We start from the raw sequence: 27,968 nt of genomic DNA, 5'->3' as shown, positions 1-27,968 counted from the left end.
ACTGTGACAAACTATTTCTTTTAATTAAAGTAATTTAAATATTTCTGGAAATGTTGTTATGTTTTAAACAAAACTGTGACAAACTATTTCTTTTAATTAAAGTAATTTAAATATTTCTGGAAATGCTGGCAGCCTCTAAGAGGTGGATCTTAAAAGAAAGAGATCAGTTGTGATAACTGATGGAAACTACCCTCCAAAACAGGAAAAGTCCTGACTGAGGGAGGGGGTTCTGTGCTGTGAGGACAGACAGAAGAAATTCTTTTCCAAGAACAGGAAAAAGAAAAAAAAAAGAAGAGAAAAGCGGTTAAGTCTGGTTAGGACCAGATAACCAGGCACAGAGAGTGCACAAATCCTGTTGAGGGCTCGAGGCCTGCAGGATGGCTCGGGGGGAGAATTCCGTCTAAGGGATGGATCTCATGGCTGGGTGGACGAGCAGAATTAAAGCTTAGGTGACTTGTTTCGTTTGAGAACCATTCCTGACTCTGGCGAACCAGGTACGGTTTCAAACTGTAAGGTCTCTGATTAGAAATAATATGCGATGAATTTACAGAAGGAAAACAGGAAAATATGTCTTTCATTTTTCCTAGATGCTGTAATGTTATGTAAATATACACAGATGTAGTTCTCAAGCTAGAGGACAGACTGTCAATTTATAGACAGAGTCTGAGTTAGCATCGCAGTAAACAAAATACACATAGATATTAGCCAAGGAAGAGTATTGGCACAAGGAAGGGTAACCAAGATCTGGTTACTAGGTAGCAGACTTGGGGCATCCTTATTAGTAGAAACAAGACACTGTTTAATAACCAAAGGGTTAACAGTAAACAAACGATATTGAATACTTGATAGAAAACAAATCATTACTGTATCGTGTCGACGAAAATGCGGATTGACCTCTGAAATCCGAATACCGGAGCACCGACCGTAGTCAGATGCTACCGTCGACGAGAGAATCATAAACCCTGCTGTTATCAGGGGTAAGTAACTGACATGGAAATGAATATACAAGTGCTCTAGATAAACAGAGTGTATTGATAAACCGAACGACAGAGAACAAGAACCATTTAAATATTCCATAAGCCCATGTGCGTAAGTTACAATATTAGCGGACATGGTGGCTGAGAACCAGTTCATTAGAACGACAAAGGGAAAGAAACATACATTTACATTCATTTATATAATCCTGTGTATGAAACTGTGACAAGGGTTACATTCATTTATATAATCCTGTACATTCATTTATATAAACCTGTGCATGTAACTACAAAAAGGGTTACATTTAGAGATACAATCCTGTGCATGCAATCCCGAACGGGTCATACATTATAAAACAAGAAAGACTGTGCATATAACCGTAAGGAGAAACCTCGGTTAGAGCGACATTTCCATAGTGAAAAGGAAAGAATAATTTAGCAGACAGCCTTTGAATGCATGTCGTGCAAACTAGCAAATAAGATGGACACATAATAATGATAGAGTGAGTCTGAAGCTATCATTGTAATCTAAGATTAATGTGCTACTGCAGTCATGTAAAACAAGCAATCATCGCAATAATAAGATAAACCCATATTCTGTGCCAGGATTAAGGTAATTCGAAAACAGAGTCATATAAAATGCAAACGAAGTGCTCTGAGGCTTAAGCAGTTCCACAATATTATGACTATGCATAAAATGCCCTGAGGCTTAGACCGTTCCATCATACAGGAATCTAAATTACATATCGCATCAAATGGTAAACCCTGAAGGAGAATTTAACTATACATATTGTTTGAGTACAAGCCGCAGAGGAACTGTTGCCGGATCTGAGCACTGAGGCCCGGTCCGCAACCAAAATCTAAGAGCAGGAGTATCAACCCAGTTCGGGTGTGCCTTAAATAAAACAGTACTGTATGTTAACAAAAAATATGAACATTTGTAAAAGATCCCAGGTGCCACTGAACAATAACTTAACCAAAGATTTACTGCTAAAACCAGACGACATAAGGATGCAAACCGTGAGGGTTCTCTACAGAGAATACCTCAGCAAATGAGATAAGGAGACCCGCGTTGGAGCGGCGGTCTGCATCAACCATAAACCATATCTTAAGATCTGTGACTTCGAATTCTGGTATGCAGACAAAGTATCATGAGCTTCAACTTACCCGTGACCGAGAAGTTTGAACCGCCATAGGTAGCCAGCCTTGTTCCAACCGAGGGGTTGCATGAACCGGCTGCACTTCATAGCAACAAAGGAATCAACCAGTAAGAAAACGTACTTCAATTAACCAGAACTGATAATAAACACCGTGAAATTAGCAGCCAGAGACCAGTACCTGAGATGGCTGGATGACGAGCTTTGCTCGGCTTCTGGGCGTTACAGAACGAAGAAGTGCTGCTGGTGATATGAAATCCGAGATGGAGCACTGAACCGGAGCCGGGAGAACTAAACCCGCAAATGAACCCGAGACTGTAGGGAAGTGTTTAAGTATCAACATAAACCCTTGAGCGCATAATAACCCTTCGATCTCTGAATGAGATCCAAGCCGTCGAAGCAAGGCGGGAACTAGAAGCGGTAGGACCGAGATCAGCGTTTCCAAGGTGTCACATGGCCGAAGGAGCCAGGCCATGCCACCTGCCCCAGTAAGGACGGTTGTCTTAAAGGCGAGGGTGAGTTGGCTCCTGTGAAAGCTGCGGCAGGACCATCAAAGGCCGCGCCTCATTAACCATGTTACCGTTGATAAACTTATAGTAAGGTTATGTCATGGGGTAGGGCTTACACTCAACACCCCCCTGATAATACATTACAATGCTGCGTGATATACGTATATCTAAGGTTACCGAAATAAACATATGACTTTATATATATTGTGTAATGTATGTGTAGGGTCAATAAAAGCAATGTGCAGACTTAAATACATGATGCATCATAAAGTGTATCGCTAACTTGATAAGTTAGGCATACAATAATTTTTTTTTTATATGTACATGTGAATATAGGTGTGACAATTTATAGCTTTTCACTAATGTTATATATAATATTTTTTAAAGTAATTTATTGAATTTCATTAATCATATATAATATATTAATGTCATAATTATAATTATGACAGGAATTAGCTATATATATATAAATTTAGGTTTATATATTTATTTAAGATCTATGTATGGAAATATTTTTATAATATTTATGGATTTTTATAATATTTATTAAAAACAATTAGATTAGTTCGACTTTACAAGGCTTTTATCTAAATTTTTGAATGGTTGGTGGTTGAGAGGAGGGGTTCCAAATGGTGTTATTATTGGGTATGACTTAATACCTATATTGTTAATATATATTAAATTATATAGATACATATAGTTTTTTTTAAGTGGTTTTGTTTGTAATTTTTAATAGAGTTTTTTTATTTTGAATGTTATTTAGGCATGTGATGATATGGAATTATCTCCTCTATGGTTTAAGATATTTATTCCTTTCTTTATGTTATTGATAAGACTTGGTTCTATTAATTCACCTATTTTTGACTTTCAACATTTTCTCTAAAAAATATGCACTTCTTGTATAGGGTTTTTTGGCTCTCATTAAGACTTATTATCCCTAATTTATTTATTTATATATATAGAGAGAGTGTGTGTTTTCCAAATCAAATTTGTCACGAGTGTTACATGGACATTATTTAGATTTGCATGGTGACTCTATTTTTTTTTTAAAGTTAATATTTGAGTATCATTTTAAATTTTAAATACAAATGATAATATGTATATTTTACAATTTTGTATAGTAAGCTATTAAATCATGAATTGGATTCTATTGCTTGCTTTTCTTCTTCTAATTTTAAAAATCTAATCTATTTAATAATAGTTTGAACACAAATTAAAACATGTAATTCTTTAAATTTTCTATATCAAAGTGTTAAATCATAAATAATGTTTAGATAATTAATTTATTCACTACCATCATCTATTGTAAGTTGTTGAAACTTAGTAATATTAGAAGTTCCATATTCTTTTTTCATAGGTGAAAATGTTGTAACACTCTCCTCCCACACTTACTTAAGCTTATGGGTCCAACAAAGTAAATATGTGAGGAAGAGTTATTGTGTGTTGGAAATATTGTTATTGATGACAAAGGAGCACTAGGCAAAGGAGGAGTACACGAACAACAAGCAAAGGCACAGCACAAGAACAACAAGAAAATGAGCAACAAAGAAAGGGACAAAGGAGCAAAAAAATACCTTGATGGCATGCTGATGGCTTTATGCTTGGATAATGTTGCATGAATTGTTTAATGAAGAATTTGTGATGTGAAATTGTTGATTAAACTTAATTGTTGTGATGCAAAGGCAAGACTCCAAGGAAAAGGAAAATATGCTGCAAAGGTTGTTGTGATGCGTTAATGATCCTATAACCAGATCCTATGTTGAAGAACTTCTTATGAAGCATGCCTCAGAGGAAAATTGTAAGATCATATGGATCCCTTCAAATTCCTTTTACGATGATATTAAATGAAGTCCTAGGTTTTTTTTGGAAACTTATTAGCGTGCTCGTTAACCGCTTGTAATTCTATTATGCAAAAACAGATATTTACAAACAGTGACAAAGTTCATGTTGCAAAGGTCCTTAACAGGCTGGGATTGGAGGATTGATTTGAAGGCATAATATGCTTTGAGACACTTAATCCTTTTTCAAATATTACTGAAAGCAATAATGAATGGAATATGCCCGCTAATAACTCTACAATCCCGAAGACATCCATAATTTGCAAGCCCTCAAAAGATGCCATGGAGCAGGCTCTTTGCCTTGCAATCGCTGATCCACAGAAAAAGGGTATGGTAACAAAGATTTTGATGGCCATTTTCCTTCAGCTACCCATTTTTTCATGAAAAGACTGATTCGTCCAGGTATCGTAAAAAGTTTATACCAAATCCCCCTTAGTAAACAAAGAATGATAGCTAACACCTCTGCTTTTTCCCCAGTGTGAGGGTACAGGGGTATCCTATAGCGATACGTTTTCTAAAAATGACCATTCTGGCTAAAATCCCCAAGGTGAATGACCTAGTTGTCTTTTGAGAAGTTATGTTGCAGTGGTATTTTCACAAGAAAAAGATGCATGTTGCTCTGATCATGTCCCACATACTGCACAATTATCAACTTGTCTCTGAAAACAATCCTTTTTCAACGAGGAGGATCTACAAAGAGAATATTGTATTCAGTCCCAAAACATAAATCTGAAGGTGTGTGACAGAGATGTTTGTTAGTCTGATCACATGTGTGACAGAGATGTTTGTTAGTCTGATCACATCCCACATACTGATCAATTATACATCTGTTTCCGAACAACCCCTTTTCAGTGGAGAGGAGCTACAAAGGGACTGTTGTACGCAATTGTAATCTAGACTCAAACCAAGCTGGAAACTTGCAATTCGACATCATCAATTTTTATTTACCTTATGCATATCATTTCAACAACATCTATTGTAAGAGTTTCTATTTAATCTATTATGTTTCCGTGCAGATTTTCTTTGATGATAGACCCAGGAAGCGTGCAGGCCTCCATACCGTATTGGTAAAGACCATATATGAATTTGACTATGACAATTACCACAGGTATCTAAGAAATCTTGTATCATCTTCTGGTTGGTAAATTTACAGGTTTCTAACATTTCAACTTTCCAAAAAATCAGAGAAAATGCCAGTGATTTGACTTTCATTGTTTAGACTGTTTGGAATACCATTGATTGATTTTGGCCTTACACGCTATCCTGTTTCACTCACTGGAAACAAACATTTCTTATACAGTTTTGTTCACGGAAGATTTCCATACGAGAATCTTAAACCAGATCCTATGGTCAAGAACTTGTTATGAAGCATGCCTCAAAGGAAAATTGTAAGATCATATGGATCCCTTCAAATTCTTTTTACGATGATATTAAATGAAGTCCTAGGTTTTGTTTGGAAACTTATTAGCGTGCTCGTTAACCGCTTGTAATTTTGTTATGCAAAAACAGATATTTACAAACAGTGACAAAGTTCATGCTGCAAAGGTCCTCAACAGGCTGGGATTGGAAGATTGCTTTGAAGGCATAATATGCTTTGAGACACTTAATCCTCTTTCAAATATTACTGAAAGCAATAATGAATGGAATATGCCTGCTGATAACTCTACAATCCCGAAGACATCCATAATTTTCAAGCCCTCAAAAGATGCCATGGAGCAGGCTCTTCGCCTTGCAATCGCTGATCCACAAAAAAAGGGTATGGTAACAAAGATTTTGATGGCCATTTTCCTTCAGATACCCATTTTTTCATGAAAAGATTGACTCATCCAGGTACCGTAAAAGGTTTATACCAAATCCCCCTTAGTAAACAAAGAATGATAGCTAACACCTCTGCTTTTGCCCCCGTGTGAGGGTACAGGGGTATCCTATAGCGATACGTTTTCTAAAAATGACCATTCTGGCTAAAATCCCCCAGGGTGAATGACCTAGTTGTCTTTTGAGAAGTTATGTTGCAGTGGTATTTTCACAAGAAAAAGATGCATGTTGCTCTGATCATGTCCCACATACTGCACAATTATCAACTTGTCTTTGAAAACAGTCCTTTTTCAACGAGGAGGATCTACAAAGAGAATATTGTATTCAGTCCCAAAACATAAATCTGAAGGTGTGTGACAGAGATGTTTGTTAGTTTGATCACATCCCACATACTGATCAATTATACATATGTTCTCGAACAACCCCTTTTTAGTGTAGAGGAGCTACAAAGGGACTGTTGTACGCAATTGTAATCTAGACTCAAACCAATCTCGCAACCTGCAATTCGACATCATCAATTTTTATTTACCTTATGCATATCATTTCAACAACATCTATTATAAGAGTTTCTATTTAATCCATTATGTTTCCGTGCAGATTTTCTTTGATGACAGTGCCAGGAAGCGTGCAGGCCTCCATACTGTATTGGTAAAGACCATATAATTGTAAATGGGATATAATGCTTCTGTAAAAATACATAATTGGTTGAATCTTCATCTAATTACGCCGTAAAGACTCCCCTGATTGCCACTCTCCACCGTTGATATTTGTGTTAGAGATTGAAGTATTATTCACCATCCACGTGAGTTTTGGTGTGTGTTACATGATTCAAATACTATCCACCGTCCACGAGAGTTTTGATTGGTTAGAGTAAAATCGTTTGACAGTGTAACGGTTTTTGTTGGGGCTTATAGCTAGTTAGGGTAAAATCTTTATACAGTATAACGAATTTTGTTGTGGCTTACCTTTTTGGCACTATGTCAGAGCATGGACTCATTTACATTTATGTTGCCGGCGGAGATGATGAAGATCAAAATCCCTTGCACGACCCGCACTGGTTTACAATTTGTTTGTAGACCATTACAATTCCCAACATGAACCGAGGACAGGATGAATGCTTTGGTGCTTTCATCAGCGACAATTTTTTCGTTATTAGCCCTGATCTAATCAGGTGGAGTGTGGAAGTTTATGATCCAGAAACAAGGGCAGGGACAACACTTGAGATTATGGGAGATAAAGAGAAGGGAAAGGCCCACTGGCATGTCTGGTTGTTTCTTCTTCAGCAAGGAGTGATGGAATGTGATTCCAATGAAAACGTGTGGAGGGCACTGGGTTCTCTTGCTAAAACCCTTGAAAGGATTTAGTGTTATGGGAAGATTTTTGTTTACAGTAATGTCTAGAGTAATGTTAAAGTTTGCTATATCTATGAGCTGCTTATAAGAATTGCAGCAGGAAAGCAAACAGAAATGATTGGGATGTACAAAGTATTGAGATTTGAAATTAAGTAACAATGATTACCATATTGTCGTTTGAATAATGTAGTAAGAAATTTCACTTACTTGTTATCCTTGAAGGAACTTTGGTAATAGATTTCGTGAGTTGAATAGCGGTAGTAAGAAATTTGACATTAATGTTATACTTGAATAAACATTGGTAATAAATTTTAGAGAGTTCTTGCATTAAAAATGATGTTATTTTTGGATGAGTTTAGAGCTGCACAAATGTTGGTTGGTTGTTAAAAATTTCAAAAGTTTTATGGCATCCCAGAATAATTTTACAGAGATTGTAATTCAAAACTTTTTTTTAGGTAAATTGTGTGTGGTTATTGCTTATTAAATATTTCTATGGCATTCTAGAGGACAATTTTACGGAGATCGAAGCTCAAAATATTTTATTAAATATTTCATTTATTTTTTGAGGTGAATTATGTGTTATTATTTTTTATTAAATATTTCATTTGTTTCATGGTATTCCAGAATACGAATTATGGACCCTTAATTTGTTGCAGTTTTTCGTTTCATTTTGTCAATTTTACTTCACCAAAATTATACCATTTTGTCAATTTTAGTTCACCAAAATTATACACACTTTTATCAAATCAGAATATTTAAGCCTTCATTTAACGAGTTCTACTCTCACTATCCTATGAGTCGTGAGATTCGGTAGTTTTGATATTCAAGTTTTTTCATAATTAAAGTTTATATGTTTAGCATAATGTTAGATTTTATATTTAGTCTTGTCATGATTTTAGCCCACAACTACTCAATATGCTATATGTTTTGGATTTTCAAAACAATACTATATGTTTTGGATTTTCAAAACAATACTTTCGTTTTATGTTTTGACTAGATCATGAACTAAGATCATGTAAGACATTTTAGGATTAATGTAAGAATGTTTAGTTTTTTTCTCATGGAAAAAAAATAAAAAGTTTCATATAGTTAAGAATTATGTTTGCATTTTTTTAATACTAGAGAGTTTAAAATGATGTTGTTTATTAATTAGGTGAACAAAGTATTAGTATAATACAACCTCTAATAATTATAATGTGTTATGATACATTTAAATAAGCTAACATTATATGAAAGACATTTATTAATGTAGTTATGTTAGTTAACTAAAATAAGTTAAAATTTGTAAGTAGTTATCATCATGAAAAATTGAGATAGCCAAAAAAAAATTATAGTGTAATTAAATTATGTTAGGAAAATTATTTTAAATTGAAATTATTAGAATATATTAAAAAATGTTTCTTTATAATAAATTAAATTTCTAATAAAGTATTACAATATATTAAAAGGAAATAAATATGTATTACAACAAATTACAACGTAGTTGAAGAAATTGAAGGCATGTTGAATCATATTAAATAATTTCTTAAATTCAAAAAATTTAATGTAGCTATGATTTTCATATGGTCAATAATAGAAATAATAAATTACAGATTATTATAAAAATAATAGAATGAGTTCCATGTATTGATCCACCCTTCATTGTACAATTATAAATGAGTAGTTGTTAGTGTTGACAACTAGCAAAACCACATTATTAAATGTGGTTGATATGCATAGTAAGCTACAACTTAATATATACTATATTATAAACTTATAATAATATTATAAGCTCACAAAATTAGAAAATGCAACATATTGTTCATATTATAAACCCAAAGGGTTATAAAGCACAACCAAATTAATAAATATGATTAATACACACTCGTAAGCTATACCAATCACATACATAAACATATTAGTAAATGTAGTTGAAATTACCCAATAGACATTAACTGTATAGATTTAACATCCGTATTAATATTGATAATGATAGATAGATATAAATAAAAGTAATATTATAAAAATAAGAGTTATATTATATTATACTATTAAACCCTATCATTATTATAAATTCAGGGTACTAATATTATTAACTCTTTGGAATTTATTGTGAGTATTAAAATGTTTAGATATTTGTTTTCAGATATTCTAATATGATCCCACATCCATGGTACTAATATTATTAACTCTTTGGAATTTATTGTGAGTATTAAAATGTTTAGATATTTGTTTTCAGATATTCTAATATGATGATCCCACTGCAGTAGAGAGAGGTGCAAATGTTCTAAAATAAAAAATATTTGTGCCATTTAGACTTGTGAGTATTAAAATGTTTAGATATTTGTTTTCAGGTATTCTAAGATGATCCCACTGCAACAGAGTGAGGTACAAATGTTGGATAATTCCTAAAACAAAAAATACTTGTGCCATTTAGACTTATTTTGAAGTTGAAAATTCTTCAGAGAAAGAAGAATTTCTATCTCGTAGTTGTTTAAACATTGGGACATAAATAGAAAATGATCTCTAAAACACTAAAGCATGGCACCGATATTACTGGTCCATTTCAAATTGACATTGAAAAAATAACATATTACTTTTTAGTACTTGGCAAAACTAACCCATAGAACTTGCTAGAATCCCTACAAACATATGATAAAATATTCAACATCAGATCTATGAACATCAGTCACTCCAACAAGAGGTATCTGTTTTTTTTTTCAAATTTCCATTCGAAATTGTGCAATATATCCATCCTTTTTCATTCACTTATTAGCCTCTCAACTTTGAACTTTGTTTTCTGATTCAGTAGTGTATCCATTCTTTTTCTCAATATACTTTATATTCTTCCGTGCAACAAATTTTGCAAGTGCATAGACGTGTAGATTCATGTGATGAATCCAGAAAAGTTCAATTTATTAATGCGGATTAAGTTCTATTTTATTGCAATTTTGATGTAATTCAGGAACAAGTGATGCAAAGAGGAAGAGCCACGAGGATCAACTAACATAGCAGGATGTTTCCACTTCCAGTGGTAAATGGTCTTCTATGCAAATTCCTTTGCCTAACCTTGATGGGAATATCTCTTCTCCATGTACTGATATTCAGTATACTTTACAACGTCCCATGCAACAAATTATGCAAATGCCTAGACCTATAGATTCATGTGTTGGCTGCAGAAAAGTTGTTCAGTTTATTAATGTGGACTAAGATCCTTTTTATTGCAATTATGATGTAATACAGGAACAAATGATCGAAAGCAGAAGAGCCTCGAGGATCAACCAACAGAGCAAGATGTTTCCATTTCTGGTGGTAAATTGTCTTCTATGCAAATTCCTCTACCTAACCTTGATGGGAATATCTCTTCTCCAGGTATTGGTATTCAGTCTACTTTGCAGTGTCCCATGCAACAAATTCTACAAGTAACTAGGCCTGTAGATTCATGTGTTGGCTGCAAAAAAGTTGTTCAGTTTATTAACGTGGACTAAGATCATTTTTATTGCAATTAGAAGTAATACAGGAACAAATGACCGAAAGCGGAAGAGCCCTCAGGATCAACCAACAGTGTAGGATGTTTCCATTTCTGGTGGTAAATTGTCTTCTATGCAAATTCCTCTACCCAACCTTGATAGAAATATCTCTTCTCCAGGTATTGGTGTTCAGTCTACTTTACAGTCTACGATGCAACAAATTCTGCAAATGCCTAGACCTGTAGATTCATGTGTTGGCTCCATCTCTTCTATCTCCTTAACAGATGTGCCTGTGATATGACCCCTTATGATGCCTCATCAATTAAGAACTGTTTATGGGTATCAGTTGCTCACTTTCGTACTTGAATGGCCGGTTTCATATGGTATTCCTTTGGATATCTTGGAAAATCTGGGAACATCACCTATTCCATCACTTGATACAATATCTGAGTCATTGTCACCCAGTAACAATCCAATTTCGTCAATTGTGATCCCAAATATGAAATTCTATGATGTCTTATATTTTGACCAATATTTTAAGGAGAGAATTTTGATTTTGATTTTTGGTGTGATTTCTCTTTTGGAGTATCTTTTTTTCTCTTCAAGAATCAACTATTTTTACAATGTTGTTAGTCCCTTTACAATGTTACAAGTCTTTCCCCTTTCTGTTGTAAAGACTATAGTATTGTATTTTTGTTTTTTGATTAATTAGTTACAAAAAATGATGATATACCATTGTTTAAATTAAAGTTTTTTGGAAATCACATATTGTATTTCACATTATACCTTATGTTTAAGTCTGAGACTTTATTTAACCTCTTCCCAAGATAGATATCCAATTCTTCAACCCATATATCTTATGTTATAAGTTACATTTTGATTAACATTTTTTCACAAATAAACTAATGCTAGCATTAGTTTACTAACATTAAATGTTTCCATGAGTATCCCTTGAACTTGATCTTTCTTTGCACCATTTTAAACTTTCCACGACCTTGTAAGTTTTATGACTTCTAGACTTTGTTTTATAACATGAAAATGTTTGACAAGTGTTAGAAAATCCGAAAGAAAAAAATATTTTTGCCTATAAATATTGGTGCAAATTTAAGAATATTTCTATAATTCTCGTCGTTTACAACATTTAGAAAAAGTGAATAGATATGTTGATATTTAGGTCATTGACGCAATGCACACACTACATAGATAATGGATTTTTTCCACTTTATGCCTTACGACGTTTCTTTTGCAACATCTGGTGCAAATGCTAGTATTAATAAAATAGATCAAAATATATTGGATGAATTTGTTTGTTGTGGTAAATTTTCTTGTGGTATGATGGTTGAGTTATTTTTTTAATGAGAAGGGATTTTATAGTGGTATTAATAAGCAAATTTGTTATATTGGTTGAATTTATTTGTTGTGATATTTGGTTTTGGGTATATTAGTTGAGTTTCTTGTCTAGAAAGAGGGGATTTTACATTATGACTCTTTTGAGAAGTGTTAAGGGGTGTAATGATGATGACATGGTATACTATAATAAATGGTATAACATAAGTCTGATGGTTAATGTAATGAATAAATAGATTGTTAGATCTTATACTTTTGTGATCCATATTGATGATGAAGTTGTCTTTTAGGTTAATCACATCATTGAGATTTGGTCGACGTTTCAAACCATCTGATGTGGTTCATCCTCAAGACAAAGGTTCGAAAAATTCGTCCCAAGGATGAGCCACATTAGATGGTTTGAAACGTTGACCAAATATCAATGATGTGATTAATTCGAAAGACAAATTCATCATAAATAGTTTGTTTATTAGAGCATGAGGTTAGAGATGGTTTTTTTTTTTGTACATTTTAGCTTCCTCTCATAAATATCAAGGCTTGCTAATGAAACTTGAGTGAGACCTCCATTCTTGGGGATTGATTATCCAGGAAGATTCCCATAACTGATCCAAATTAATTTTGAATGGGTTTAAAGGACATCGCAAAAGTTATGCCCTTCAAAATTTGAAGGCAAAACAAGGGTCAAATGTTGACACATGGAACACTTGAGACTGACACATGAAGCACTCAAAGGATGAAATGAGGCATGGTGTTAGATGCCACATGGCACCAAAATTTGACAAATGGGTTAATGTAATGTTTCCACATGGAACCACATGCAATAATTTGAGGATGCCACATGGACCTATCATAAGCTACCACATGGACTAACCAGAGACTACCACGTGGACCTTCTAGAAAGCTTATGGGGGCACTGGATGTGCGAAAAAATTGATTAGGTGGATTTAATGATGGTTTATTTATTCACTTAATCCATTTTAGACTTAATTTTTTTTAATCATCATTTTGTGGCATTAAATAAAATTTAATTCCAAAAAGTATGTTTGGGTCCCTAAAGAATAATGTAACATAATAATCACAAAAGGGTCAAACCTGTGACCATGCCATATATAACTAAACATTTTACCATGATGCCAAAGTATGGACACATAAAGGGATGAGCACAAACTTTATTAAAAGGTTTTTTTTCAAAAAAATTATATTTAGGGAAAATAATATTCCACAAAATCATGTAACAACAAGAGTTGAACCCAAAAGCTAGCTAATATAACCCATGTGCCTTACCATTACACCACAACTCTTGCATGTCAAGTATTATGCCTAGAGTTGTTTTTAAGGTGAAATTTTTCAACAATTTGAAGAGTAAAGGCCATAAATCCTTTCTATTTGTAGGAAGAGGAAGGGGAGAATGTTTTAGCAGTCCTACAGTCTTCCTATAAGAGGCTTAGAGACATTTTTTGGGTATGTTGGAGATCCTTTTGATGTAAGAAGGTATTTTTGATGTATTTTTTTTCCTCTTTTTAATGGATTATATGCTCATTTGAAGCAAATCCAGAGACATAGCCCATGAGAGGCGAACTCCATTAACAACTTCTTGTTATTTAGCTTTCTTATATCTTTTATTTCAAAATTCTCCTTTTAAATTCTCATTAAAGTTTATTAATTCAATTTAATTAATAAAGTTGCATATAAAGGAAATATAGATATTTAGTTTTGGATCAAGTTTTGGCATTAGAGAAAGTTTGATCAAGGATTTACAAAGTGTTGAATGCTAATTGACTATAAGCTCATGCATGGGGAAGGATCATTTAAAGAGTTTAATCCTAAGATCGATACGAGATGAACATTTCCATGACTAATAATGGAATGTGAAGGGGAAGAAAGCCTTATCGAGTCTAAAAGGGAATTTTAGTAAGATTTTATCAACAATAAAGCCATATGGAAAAATTGTATAAAGAATGGAGAAAAAACGGAGAAGGCCCAAGCCAAGTGTTGAAAATAGCAACAAGAAAGGTTAAAAATAGAATCTAGAAATTCCAATTTAATTTGTCCTTGAATTAAATTGTGAATTAAAATTGTAATTATTTTCTTGTAGAAACTTGTAATAGTTAACTAAGTTAATTTGACTTAGTTAGCTTAGGAATTTCGAGTTGGAAGTCTATCTGGAGTCATGCAAGTGTGATCCCTAAGTTTTAGGGGTCCAAGTTGAGTTTATTTGAGTTGTAATTAGATAACTCAGCTTGACTGAGTTATAGACAGTTAAACTAGTTCTCACTGTTGGAGGAACTAGTAGAGGTGTAGTAGTGAGTTGGTGCACTAGTGCATCCTCAGTGCCACACCAACTAACTAAAGATTCACTCAAGAATAACTCATCAATGTCAGTTCAGAGGAAGACCTAGTTGAGACTAGAGTGCAGGGACAATGTATTATCAGTTGTATAATTTTCCAAGTTGTACAAATAGTGCATGCAATTAGTTGAGGACCGATGTTTGGGTTGCGTAGTTATAGAGTGAGAATTTCCCTTTAAATACATGCTAATTCTCTCAAGAATTGTGCAAGGAATTAGAATATTGGGGGCTTGGAAATTTGGTTAAGTATTGGCCAAAGGAAGTCAATCAGGCATTGGATAGAAAATACTTGTGCAAGTTGAGCGGAGCAAATTGCATTCATCCAAATTATTTGACCAAGAGCTCAAGGAAGTCGGGACTTGGAGAGCACCAAAATATACTAAGTGTTGGCTTGAGCTAGCTTGTGAGAAGAGAGTTGATTATACTTGTGAAAGAATTGTTCTAGTGTGAACAAGATTTGCATTTTCTTCACAGATCTTCTAATTAATGAAATATAGATAATAAGGGTTTTGAGTAGTTGCTTTCCTTGGATAAATATTGTGTTATGTGCCATTGATTATCCTCCTCTTGCTGATTATTGTTTTCATCGATATTTATGGGCTTCCGTTGTAAAGAGTATAGTATATTCTTTTCTTGTGTTTTAGGAAATTACATGAGTTGTTGAATCTACAAGAAAATCTACACGAGGTTAAAGGTGAAGGAGATGGTGGTGACCCTCCTTCTTCTTCTCCACCTCCATCTCAACTCAGAAAGGGAAACCATAAAAGGTTGATTCTAAATTACCTTTGTTAGAATTAGATGTGAAATTAAATATTTCAAAATATAATGACGAACATGATGCAAATAATCTAGGTAATTGGATCAAGCAGATTGGAGCCTGTTGCAGCATTTAAAGAATTGTGGACAAAGGAGCCAAGGTTCAACTAGCTACTTTAAATTGGAGGCATAACATTGATATGGTGGGAGAGTGAGGTTTAAAAAGATCTTTGTATTAAAGGTGAAATGACATCTTATTGGTATGAATTTAAATTTGCATTAAACAAGTAATTCTATCCATTAGAATATATGAAACAAGCATTAATGGATTGGAACAATCTAAGACAAGGTTTTTCAAGATTATTCTCAAGAGTTATAAAGGAGGGCATTAACATTGGATGTTCCCCTTTCTGCAATACAAATTTTTGAAGTATATTGGTGGGTTCCAGTGTTATTTGAGACATACTATACTTATATTTAACCCAAATAATCTTAGTGAAGTTTGCATCCAAACTAATCCCATTGAGTCATGGGGAAATAATTTCCATGGGAACTTCTCAATGAAACCAATTTAACCAATTGCAAGCAAGATCAAAGAAAAGGGTAAGGTTTAAATATCAACTATAATGAAGAAATAAGGTGAGAAGCATACATGTTCACATTGAAAAAGGGAGGACCTAATGAGGCTAGGAGCTGGAAAATTAATCCAGAAATAATTCCAAAGACGTTAAAAAATAAGAAGGTAATAAGAAGATCATTGCTACAATCCAACAAGATCTTGGACTAGATTCAGGTGATGAAACCAATATCACAACCATGGGGATACAAGGTAAATATTCTGTTGCTAGTTCTAAATCTAGCACTCATTCTTCAAAATCTAAAGCTATGCATGATGAAAAAAAATATGATATATTTCATATTAGAGTTATGTCAAAACATACAAAGATTGATAAAATATTTGATAGTGGTTCACAAGCTAATATTCTTTCTAAAGAAACTGTTAAAACATTGGGACTTGAAACTAAGCCTCATCCAAAACCATATCCTTTAGTGTGGCTATGTGAAAATGCTAAGTTCCAAGTGCCTAAAAAACACAAACTTAGATTTGCAATTACATTTAATTTCACTAATGAGGTAGAGTTAGATGTCATACCACTTGATATTTGCGGGATTATTTTGCGCATTCCTTATTTTATGATAGGAAATCTATCTTCTATAGGGAGGAGAAAAAATATAATCTTATAAAGATGGGATTGAGTATATCATGGGAACCCATCGAATGAAGACTAATATGTCTCTTGTTACCATAGGACATATGGAAAGGCTTGTAAATTCTAGTGAAATTTTTGTACTCATTATTGTAAAAGCTAAGGATGATTATAAATCCAATGCTTTCAAAGGATGTAATCCTAATAATAAAAATTAATTAGTTAAGATTGTTTATAACTATGATGAAGTTTTTTAGGAACCTAAAGGATTACCTCCCATGAGAGATATACAACATGAGATCCAATTGCAACAATATGCCCCTCTTCATAACATTGGCATGTTTAGGTTATTAATGTCTGAGAATGAAGAAATCAAGAAGCAAGTCCAAGATTTGCTCGAGAAATTAGCCCTGCAACTGAGTACTTCTCCATGTGGAACACCTGTTGTGTTGGTACCACAGAAAGACATTACATGGAGAATGTGTATGGATTTTTGGGCATTGAACAATATCATGGTGAAGAATCGTTACCCTCTTCCTAATATTTATGATTTCCTAGAATAGTTGAAGAATGAAATCTATTTCACTAAGTTAGACCTAAGAAGTGGTTATCATCAATTCGTAATTTTTTGAAGGTGATATTTTGAAAACTACTTTTAAAACAAAAAAATAGTCTATTTGAATGGGTAATTATGCCCTTTGGGATTCATAATGCTCCTTCTAGTTTCATGCGAGCATGAATGATGTATCTATGCCATTCATAGAATATTTTGTAATAGTATACTTAGATGATATCCCGATTTTCAGTCAAAACTGGGAAGATCATGTAATGCATGTTTTTCTCTATGTGGTTCATAGACCTCAAACATTAGTGACCGCTAAGTCCATGAAATATTTTTACCAGCTAGATCCACCCAAAGGGATCACTTCCAGTCGGCTCAACCACGGAGCATGACCTCAAGAGTGTTAAGATAATTGAACCCATGACCTCTCAATAACAAAGGTGATTTAACGATGGGGAATCGACCAATTGAGCTAACCCTCGGGTCGTAATTGATGTTAGGAAAGTATTAGATATTTTAAAAGATGTCAAAATGTGAATGTGGTGAAATATCTTTTGTTTATTTAAGATATATCGTAGTGTGTGGTGAGTTGAAAATTGAATATCCCTATAAATTTGAATCCATCATGAAATGGCCTAAGCCTAATAATGTAATAGAAGTTAGGATCTTCCTAGGAGTATTTTAGTATTGGAAGAAGTTTATTGCTAGATTTTCATTTATTGCGTCTATTTTATATGCTTTGACAAGTACTAAGAAATTATTTTAATGGGGAGGAAAACAACAAAAATCCTTCAAAATTTGAAAGAGAAGATCAGAAGAGCCCCGATTCAAGCATTGTCATATTTACAACAATCATTTGAGATTGAAATTGATGCAAGTGATTATTCGATGGGATTAATGTTAATAAAATGAAGGAAACCAGTTTGTTAGCATTCTAAGACCTTTAGTGGTGCAATAACAAACTATCATACCTATGACAAAGAATTGTATGCTTTGGTTTAGAGTGTGGAGAGGTGGAAACACTATTTAATGGGAAAGGAGACAATCATCCATAAGGATCATTAACATTTGCAATATATTAAATCACAATCCAAGCTACAATATTCACAACATTTCCAGTGGATGGGATTATTGCAACAATTCCATTTGGCCATTAGATATAAGAAAGGTATATTTGTCATTGATATGTTATCGAGACCTTCTAGTATTACATCCATTATTTTACAACATAGTTCTTTAGCTCATGAAAGTTATATTGAATAGTATGCTAGAGATGTATATTTTAGGGATATGTATGAAACACTAATCCATGATACTCAAGTAGAAGAATTATATTATCATGCTCATGACAAAATGCTATATCATCTTGGTAAATTGTGTATTCCGTGGGATAAACAAGTACATTAAAGAAACACATCCTTCTCTTATTCCTGGTCATTTTGGTGTAGGAAAAATAATAGCTGAGTGGCAACATTATGTTATTGGCCTCGAATGAATGAAACTATTCCCAAATATGTGAAGGGGTGTGTCATATCCGCTATTAACAAACCAAGTAATAGAAAAGGAGGTTTGTACATGCCACTTTATTTACCTTATCATCCAATGGAAAGTGTGTCTATGTATTTTTTTGGGGTCTACCGATGTCTAGAAAAGGGCATGATTATTTGCATGTGGTGGTCGATAGATTTAAAAAATTGTGTGTATCGATGCCTTGTCAGAAGTAGATGACAGGAGGGAGGAATGCACAGACATTCTTTCAAAATGTTTGGGTTAATTTTGGTTTTCCCACATTCATTGCATCTAATTGAGAGTCTCGCTTCCTTGGGGAGTTTTAGTCAAGTTTATGGGGGTTAATAGACACCAAGCTTCGAAAGAGCATTGCTTTTCATCCATATAAAGATGGACATACAAAATTGCCCAGCAAGATAGTAATACATATACTCTTAGGGTATTTTAGCAAGGATCCTAAGCTTTGGGATGAGCAGTTTCATTATGTACTACATGCCTACGATTGTGGCATACATTCTTCTACATAGAAGTCTCCTTTTAAGACATGTTTTAGATATTTTCCTAAGTATCGTTTGGAATTCACTTTTGGGAAATATGTAGTGTTGGATGGACATAGTGATGCAAACAAAGCCATGGATTTCATCCATAATATTCAATTTGTTCAGCAAGTTATGTAGGAACAATTGGAAAAGAACCAAGCCAATTAGAAGGCTAAGCATGAAAAGCATTGGTTTGATCATCATTTCCAAGTCGATGACCAGGTTTGGTTATATACTAACAAGAAAATCTTAAAGGTGAAGGTAGAAATCTCAAACTAATAAAGTATGGCCCATTTACACTTTTGGAAAATATTAGGGACAATGCTTTTTGGTTAGATTTACCTCTTTATATGAATATGTATTCAAGGGTGAGTGTTGAAAAAATGAAAATATATGAGCCTCCTATGATCATGGATCAAGGTGAAAATTTTCAAGTTCCTCCAGTTGTTGATTTTTTTCCTGAATATCTTTATAAGTTGTAGGAAGATGTCATTCTTAATAGAAGCATTAGGACTTCACGAAGAGGTGATGTCGAATATATCTGTGTATTTCCAATAGGAATGCATCCAAGTAAATCACTATGGATGCAAATAGGAAGAGTGAGGATGCTATACCATCACTTGCTGAATGAAATCAAACTTTTGGTTGTTTAAAAGCTTCTTAGTGGGGAGGATTCATCATGAGGATTCTTCAATTGATCCACTTTGGTCATGTCAAATGTTGATGAAAATGTCTTCATGTTTAAGATCTCATCAATATATTTCCAACAAAATTTGAATGGGCTTAAACATACATCATATGCAAAATTTATGGCCTTCAGAAGTTGACGACAAAACAAGGGTCAAGGTTGACACGTGACACACCCAAAGAATGGCCTCTGGTATGGAGATAGGGTAACACATGGCTCACTCATAATTTGAAACATGGAACCAAGTACTAACATCTGTTGGATGTAATGCTACCAAATGGAGCCACGTGAACCATTGGAGGCTACCACATGGACCAACCATAGGATGTCATGTGGACCAACCAGAGGCTACTGTTGAGTCCCAAACCTGCACTTCCCTATATACCCTTTCAGCCTTCTTTTTACATTTACTTCATCCACCAAGCTGTCAAATCATTGCATATTAGTCTAAAAAGAGCTTATGAAATGGTTTCCTAACTATTTTTATGACTGTTGTTTGATTTATATTTTTGTTCAAACAACTGCGGAAACTTATCACTTTCCGCAGCCAGCTCAAGTTTCCACAGCCATTTTGTTAAAAGCTATGTTACAGGTGTCCAATGGAGAAACCGGCCACATGCGCAAGCTGCAAGTGACATGTACATGGAGTGTGTCCCCTCAGTTCAGCCAAATCACTCATAAACGGTCATGGTCAACGACGGTCAAAGGAAGGGCCAAACAAGGAGTTTTGCGGTGGCACGACTTTGTTTTGCACACGTGAAGGTTTGCGTGGCACGATCCTCAGTTTCTGGAGGTATTGGAACACCTGTAGATCAGCCCGTGAACTGAATCGAGCAGCCACCACTCCATGGATTCAACTGTCATGATGACCATAACGCTAGATCTCAGGCCGTGGAGATTTACGTGTCTCTTGGCAGCATAAAATCTAGGAATTAGTTGCAGCATTTTCACTTATAAATAACGCGTTGGTATACGCTGGATAGTTAGTTTTTCAGATGTAATTTTGACTGTTGTTATCAGCCCACTGTACTGTGCTTTACTTTGTCTTATTACTGCACTTTAATATATGAGAAGACAAAATTCCTGAATTCGATTTGTGACTAAGTAATAGACTGGCTGAGGTTGCAGAGGGCCCCTGTACACCAAAGCTCTATATAGTTTCTTACTTATTTTCATTTACTGTTTTTATAATCATTGCTTGTATATATTGTGATGTTCTGATGTTCATTGCTGTCCATATTTCCTTTATGTTTTTTTTCATAACTGTTAGTTGATCAGTGCTTCTTTTACAGGTTTTTGTAGGCAGCCCAGGCAAATTTACATATTTTTGATAACTACTGACATGAGATCATCTTGTCCTTTCTGCTGATTTTCATTTACTGAGTTTAATTCCAACATTGTCATTTCTTTCAATTTTGTTTTGCTTATTTACTTTTCTGCCACTTAGACATCATATTACTCATTTGTTTATGATTTCTTTTCTATAGCCAAGCGACTCAATTAGTAAGGAATCAAAGTATTACTTGTTGCAGTATGATTTAGTTTTTTTTCCTGCAAGTTAGAGATTGAATTACTTATGTCATTTTCAAGAGTTGAAATATGAATGAGTAGTTAAATCTTAGTTTCCTTTTATGCAATTTAATTTCCTGCAATTTAGATATCATATTACTCAACTTGTTTATGATTACTTCCTATAGCCGGAGCGAGTCGAAAGGTGAAGGGTCAGAATGTGGGTTGAAGTAGTGTGATTTAGTTTTCTTTTCTTTCAGTCTTTGAGTTGTTTCAAGTTCAGTTTTTTATTTCTTTTTCATACAACAATAAGGATACTGGGCCATTGTCACTAGTTCACTGTTTTGGTACATTTATTTCCTTTTGAGAATTGATTTCATTACAGTCAGTTTGAAACCTTCTTGTTGAGAACTTTTAAGTTTGGAAAATCATTGTAGAAATCACCATTACCATCCATACTTAACTTTCAATTTCGCCATCTCACACTAGGGAATCCACAGAAGATAAACCCAAAAAAAAACTAAAAAAAAAAACTCAAAAATGACAAAAGACTAAGAAAATGGTTATCTTGCACATACAGTGCACTTCACTTCATCAGTTTACGACTCCCGGATTGACATTTTAAATAGAAATTTAGGACACACTAAATTGACCAAACATTTTGGCGCCATTGTCGGGGAAGTGAAACTAGGTAGCCAATTTCTTAAAAAATAATAATAAAAAATTTCAAGGAAGGGAAATTGATAACCTCTCAGAGTATGCTCTCCTCTTGCACTTAGTGTGACCTGGAGGATCAGAAAAGAGAAAGTTATTGGTTTAATAGTTTCTTGAGTATGCTCTCTTCTTGCACCTAGAGTGACCTGGAAGATCAAAAAGAGAATTATTAGCTCGACTTGAAGAAAAATAAAAAAATGACATGCATAGAGCAAGAGATTATAGGGGAAGGTTTTTAGCTTGAGCCAAGAGTTCAATTTTCACAACTCCATCTACTTCAAGGAATAGACAAGAGACACCTCCATCATCTCCAACTCACACTCCTAGCCTTAGGATTCCTGGAATTCAAGAGGCAGTAGTTGAATTAGGAGACTCTCCCACACCATCCATCGAATCTGAATTAGGAAAAGATCCTTTCTTTCCTTCTACAGGGAGACACATTGTAATTGAAGAAGTAGAATCACCTGAGGAAGAAGAGGGAGAAATTCCTCCTCGTTCGCCATTAGTAGAGGAACCAGAGGACTCTGAAGTCTCTGAGGAAGCTATCATGACAGAGGAGGTAGTTAACGGATTTGGTAGAGGTAGAGGTAGAGGAGGGGGAGGAAGGAAAAAATGGAGGAGGTAGAGGTAACAATGGGGGAAATAGGGATGGAGATAACTCATTCGGATTTCCTATAGTCGATGAGGATTCTCGAGCAACAATGAAAAATATTTCACCATCTTTCCTCCCAAACTTTCATGGGTTAAGAAATGAGGATCCTGAAACATTTCTATTTGAGTTTGAGGTCGTGTGTCGAACTTATGATTATTTGGAAGACTCTCAAAAACTCAAATTGTTTCCTTCAACATTGAAAGGAGCTGCTTTGAAATGGTTCATGGGATTACTCACCCAATCCATTAGGACTTGGAATGATATGAAACAAACATTTTTGGATAGATACCTGGACTATTGTATGCCCACCAATCACAAGGATGAATTATTCAAAATGGTTCAAAGAGAGGATGAAAACTTGGAGGATTTACTTGAAAGATTCCAATACAACTTGAAAAGAGCAAAAATGAGTAACTTAGATGAGGAAACCTTGAAAGCCCTTCTATTAAAAGCCATTAGAGATGAATGGATAGATATTTTGAACATGATGGGAAAAGGAGATATATCTCAACTTCCACTTCATGATATAGCAGAGCTATGTGTCCATCTCTCAAGGGGAAAATCTAAAACTGGAAAAGGGCCTAGAGATCCTTCTCTCATCAGAGCAAACAAATCTGCAACTGGATCAGTAAGTAGGGCTGAGATTGGAAATATGCTTGATGAATTCAAAACTGATATCTTAGGGAGTCTTAGTGAGCAACTAGACACCCTTAAGATACAAAATAAGCAGAAAGCAGAAGTTGAAGCTTTGGCCATCTTTTGCCCAAAATGTAGAAAGAAACATGCTCTAAGGGAATGTCCCTTGGATGCAAAAGTTGTAGAAACATGTGTGATTTGTTCAGAGAATCATGATACCAAAGATTGTCCTTCAATTCCCTGGCTCAAAGTTGTCTTTCAAGAAGATCTGAATACAATTGAGTCTCTCTGTTTTGTTGCAAGGAGACCTTGGCAGGGGCAACAAAACCAAGGGTTTAACAACTCTATGAACTTTCAAACCCCACCAAATTGGAATCCTTGGCAACAACCTTGGTCCCAACCTCAAAATCCTTTTCAATCATGGGTACAAGGCATGCAAAATCCTTATGGGAGACTTGCTCAATTTTATCAATATCCTCCATCTTTTCAAAACCAACAAGCTCCACAACTTCCAAATCAAAATCCACAACTATCATTGCCATTTCCATTTCCACAACAACAACAACCTTCTCAACAGAATCCAAATTCTCAACTCTTGCTTCCATTCCAACAGAAGCCAAATCAACTTCCTTCCCAGCCATTGCCAAACCCCAACAATAAAAACCCTCAAAATGCTTACATGGTAGAAGGTCAACAATTTCCTACCTATATGATTGTTTCTCTCAATGATGTAAAACTTAGATCTAGTAGAGTTTTAGATAAACCTTCTATAGATGCCCAGAAGCAAAGCATTTCTGAGGAAGATTCTCTTGAAGCCAATAAAGGTTATGAAGCATCTCTTCAAAACCCAAGCACTCAAAAAGAAAAAGAAAAAGAGTAACCCCCACAACTCCTATATTTGAGCAACTTGCATCTTCATCCACACCTCCTTTTCCTGAAAGATTACAAATTGACAAAGGGTTGGAAAAACAAATCTTGTTGCCTAACTATGATTTTCTAGATGAATTGAAGAATGTCTGTATCAAGATTCCCTTGTTACAAGCCATTAGAGAAATTCCTATTCTACAAAAAACAATAAAGGAGTTGAGTCTTAAAAGACCAGGAAGGAAACCAAGAGATACAAGAAGAATCCACCTGGTAGGAAAAATTGCAGATATCATGATGGGAAAAATTACTATGCAGAAGTATGTAGATCCCGGTAGTCCAATTGTCAAAACACATATCAATGGGGTAGAAATTCCAAATACTTTGATTGATTTAGGGGCTGCTATCAACATTATGAGTAGACAGACTATGGAACAGCTAAAACTTCCTAATCTTCTTTTTACACGTACTTTACTGCAACTTGCAGATCGATCAATTATCAAATCAGATGGTGTATTAGAAGACATTTCGGTCTCCTTAGACTCTTGGGAATATCCAGTAGATTTCATGATTTTAACTCCCAAGAGTAATTTAGGAGGTCACCCTCTCATCTTAGGAAGACCTTGGCTGGCCATAGCTGATGCTTTTATCAGTTGTAGGTCTGGGGATATGTATATTTCTGATGGTAATTCGACAAAGAAATTCAATCTGTATCCTCCAGCAAAAGAAATTATAGAAATAGGAGATAATGAGTGGGTTGATGATGAGGATACTATACAACCTATCTTTACCATTTCTGAAGTCAGTGAAGATAGTCAAATTCTGAACACATTAGAAAACTTTGAAACATCTTCAGAATATGACCACACAAAATTTCAGTTAGATTCTGACATTGAGTATCTATCATCAAGAAAAATGTCTCTTTTCTCTATGGAAGAGTTTGGTAGTTCCGCCATTGAGATCTTTCCAGGTAAAACATTGAATATCAACAAAAACTTGGAAAGATCACAACAGGGAGAGCTAACCAAAATCTTGCAAAAACATTCTACTGCATTTGCATGGGAGTATACTGATATGAAAGGTATTGACCCTAAGACTTGCATTCATCACATCTACAGCGAGGAAAATAGTAGACCAATCAGACAACCTCAGAGAAGGATGAATCCAAACCTTAGGGAGATAGTGAAAGAAGAGCTCCAAAAACTACTCAATGTAAACTTCATTTATCCAATTTCAGATAGCCGATGGGTTTCTCCTTTGGTTATAGTACCTAAAAAGAATGGTAAATGGAGGGTATGCATTGATTACAGGGAATTGAACAAAGCAACTTTGAAGGATCACTTTCCTTTACCCTTTATCGATCAGGTATTAGATACTTTAGCAGGCAAAAAGCATTTTTAATTTTTGGATGGTTTTAGTGGCTATAATCAGATTCAGGTAGCACTTGAAGACCAGGATAAGACCACATTTACCTGTCCATGGGGAACTTTTTCTTACCGAGTACTTCATTTTGGATTATGTAATGCACCCGCAACATTTCTAAGGGTAGTACTAGGAATCTTTTCTGATCTAATCCATGATTGTGTAGAGGTTTATATGGATGATTTTACAGTTTATGGTAATTCGTTTGAAGAGGCATTAGAGAATTTGGAAAAAGTCCTTATAAGGTGTAAAGAAACAAACCTATCGTTGAGTCATGAAAAATGCTTTATGATGTTTACTGAAGGGATTGTTTTAGGACATCATATTTCAGGGGATGGGATTAAAGTTGATAGATCAAAAGTTGAAGTCATCTCCAAGTTGCCTATTCCAAATTTTCAAAAATATGTTAGAAGTTTTCTTGGATTTACTGAATACTATAGAAGATTTATTGAAAACTTCACCAAAATAGCATCTCCACTCTTCAAATTACTTACAAAAGACTGTGAATTCAAATGGGATCCTGATTGTCAATCTGCATTTGAAACTTTGAAAACAAGAATATCTGAAGCACCCATTTTGAGAGGGCCAAATTGGAAACTTCCTTTCCATATTTCCACAGATGCTTCAGATACAGCTCTAGGAGCTATGTTGGGTCAAAAGGATTTAGTTCCTTATGCCATTTACTACACCAGTAAAAATTTGACTCCCACCGAGTTAAACTATACTGTGACTGAAAAAAAGTTCTTAGCTGTTGTTCATGCAATCAATAAGTTTAAACATTATATAACAGGCTATGAAACTTTTGTCCATACTGATCATTCTGCAATTAGATATCTAATGAACAAACCTGTTACTAATGGCAGAGTTACAAGATGGCTCTTACTTTTACAAGAATTCAATATTACTGTGTTGGATAGACCAGGGAAACAAAATACAGTAGCTGATTTCTTGTCTAGAATCCAAAATACTAATAAAGATTCTCCTGTAGAGGATAAGTTTCCAGATGAGTATTTATTTGCAGTAACTACTAAGACTCCTTGGTATGCAGATATTGCTAACTATTTGGTTACAGGAAAGCTACCTCCACATTTATTTCCTAGTGAAAAAAGAAGAATTATTCAGGAGAGTTCGAATTATTCATGGATTTCTAATGAATTGTTTAAAACAGGGATAGATTGTGTGATCAGAAGATGTGTTCGGGAAGATGAAATTCCTGACATCCTCAAGGCATGTCATGATGAACCATGTGGTGGACACTTTGCTGACAAAAGGATGGCCTATAAAATCCTTTCTTTAGGATATTATTGGCCTTCCCTTTTCAAAGATGCAAAAAAATATGTCAGAAGGTGTGACAGCTGCCAAAGAATTGGGAGACCGACTCTTTCAAATGGAATTCCATTACAACCACAGGTACTCATCGAACCCTTTGAAAAATGGGCTTTAGATTTCATTGGACCCATTAATCCACCATCTAAACAAAAGAAGTAAATATTGGTATGCACTGATTATGTCACTAAATGGGTAGAAGCAAAAGCATTGCCTTCTACCACTGAAAATTCAGTTGTTCAATTTCTTTATGAGGATATTTTTACTCGTTTTGGTGTCCCAAGAGAAATTGTGACAGATCAGGGAAGTCAATTTACATCTAACTTGATGGAGAAGCTGATGGAAGAATACAAAATCAAGCACAAAAAATCTACTCCTTACCATCTGCAAGCAAATGGCCAAGTGGAGTCTACAAACAAAGTTCTTGAGAGCATCATCACCAAAACTGTCCATCTACATAGAAGAAATTGGGCAAAAAGGCTTCCTAAAGCCTTATGGGCCTACAGAACTACATGGAAGAATACAACAGGACATTCTCCCTATGAACTTGTTTATGGGAAAGAAGTCCTGCTCCCCATTGAGTTTCAAGTCAAGACTTTCAAGATGGCAGTCCAGTTGGGGATGAATCTATCAGAAGCCCAAAAGCACAGAATGGAGCAACTGAATGAGCTAGATGAGATCAGACAAGAAGCAATTTTAAGGACTGATCTAGTTCAACATCAAAGAGCTAAGTGGCATGACAGATACATCAAAGAGAAAAAGTTTCAAGAGGGAGATTGGGCGCTACTGTTTGA

This window comes from Pinus tabuliformis, chromosome Q (genome assembly GCF_031772625.1).
Source record: "Pinus tabuliformis cultivar Carrire ecotype Pingquan chromosome Q, CPIR1, whole genome shotgun sequence".
Classification (NCBI taxonomy): Eukaryota; Viridiplantae; Streptophyta; class Pinopsida; order Pinales; family Pinaceae; genus Pinus; species Pinus tabuliformis.
The sequence above is the reverse complement of the archived record's forward strand: the minus strand, read 5'-3'. Positions refer to the sequence as shown.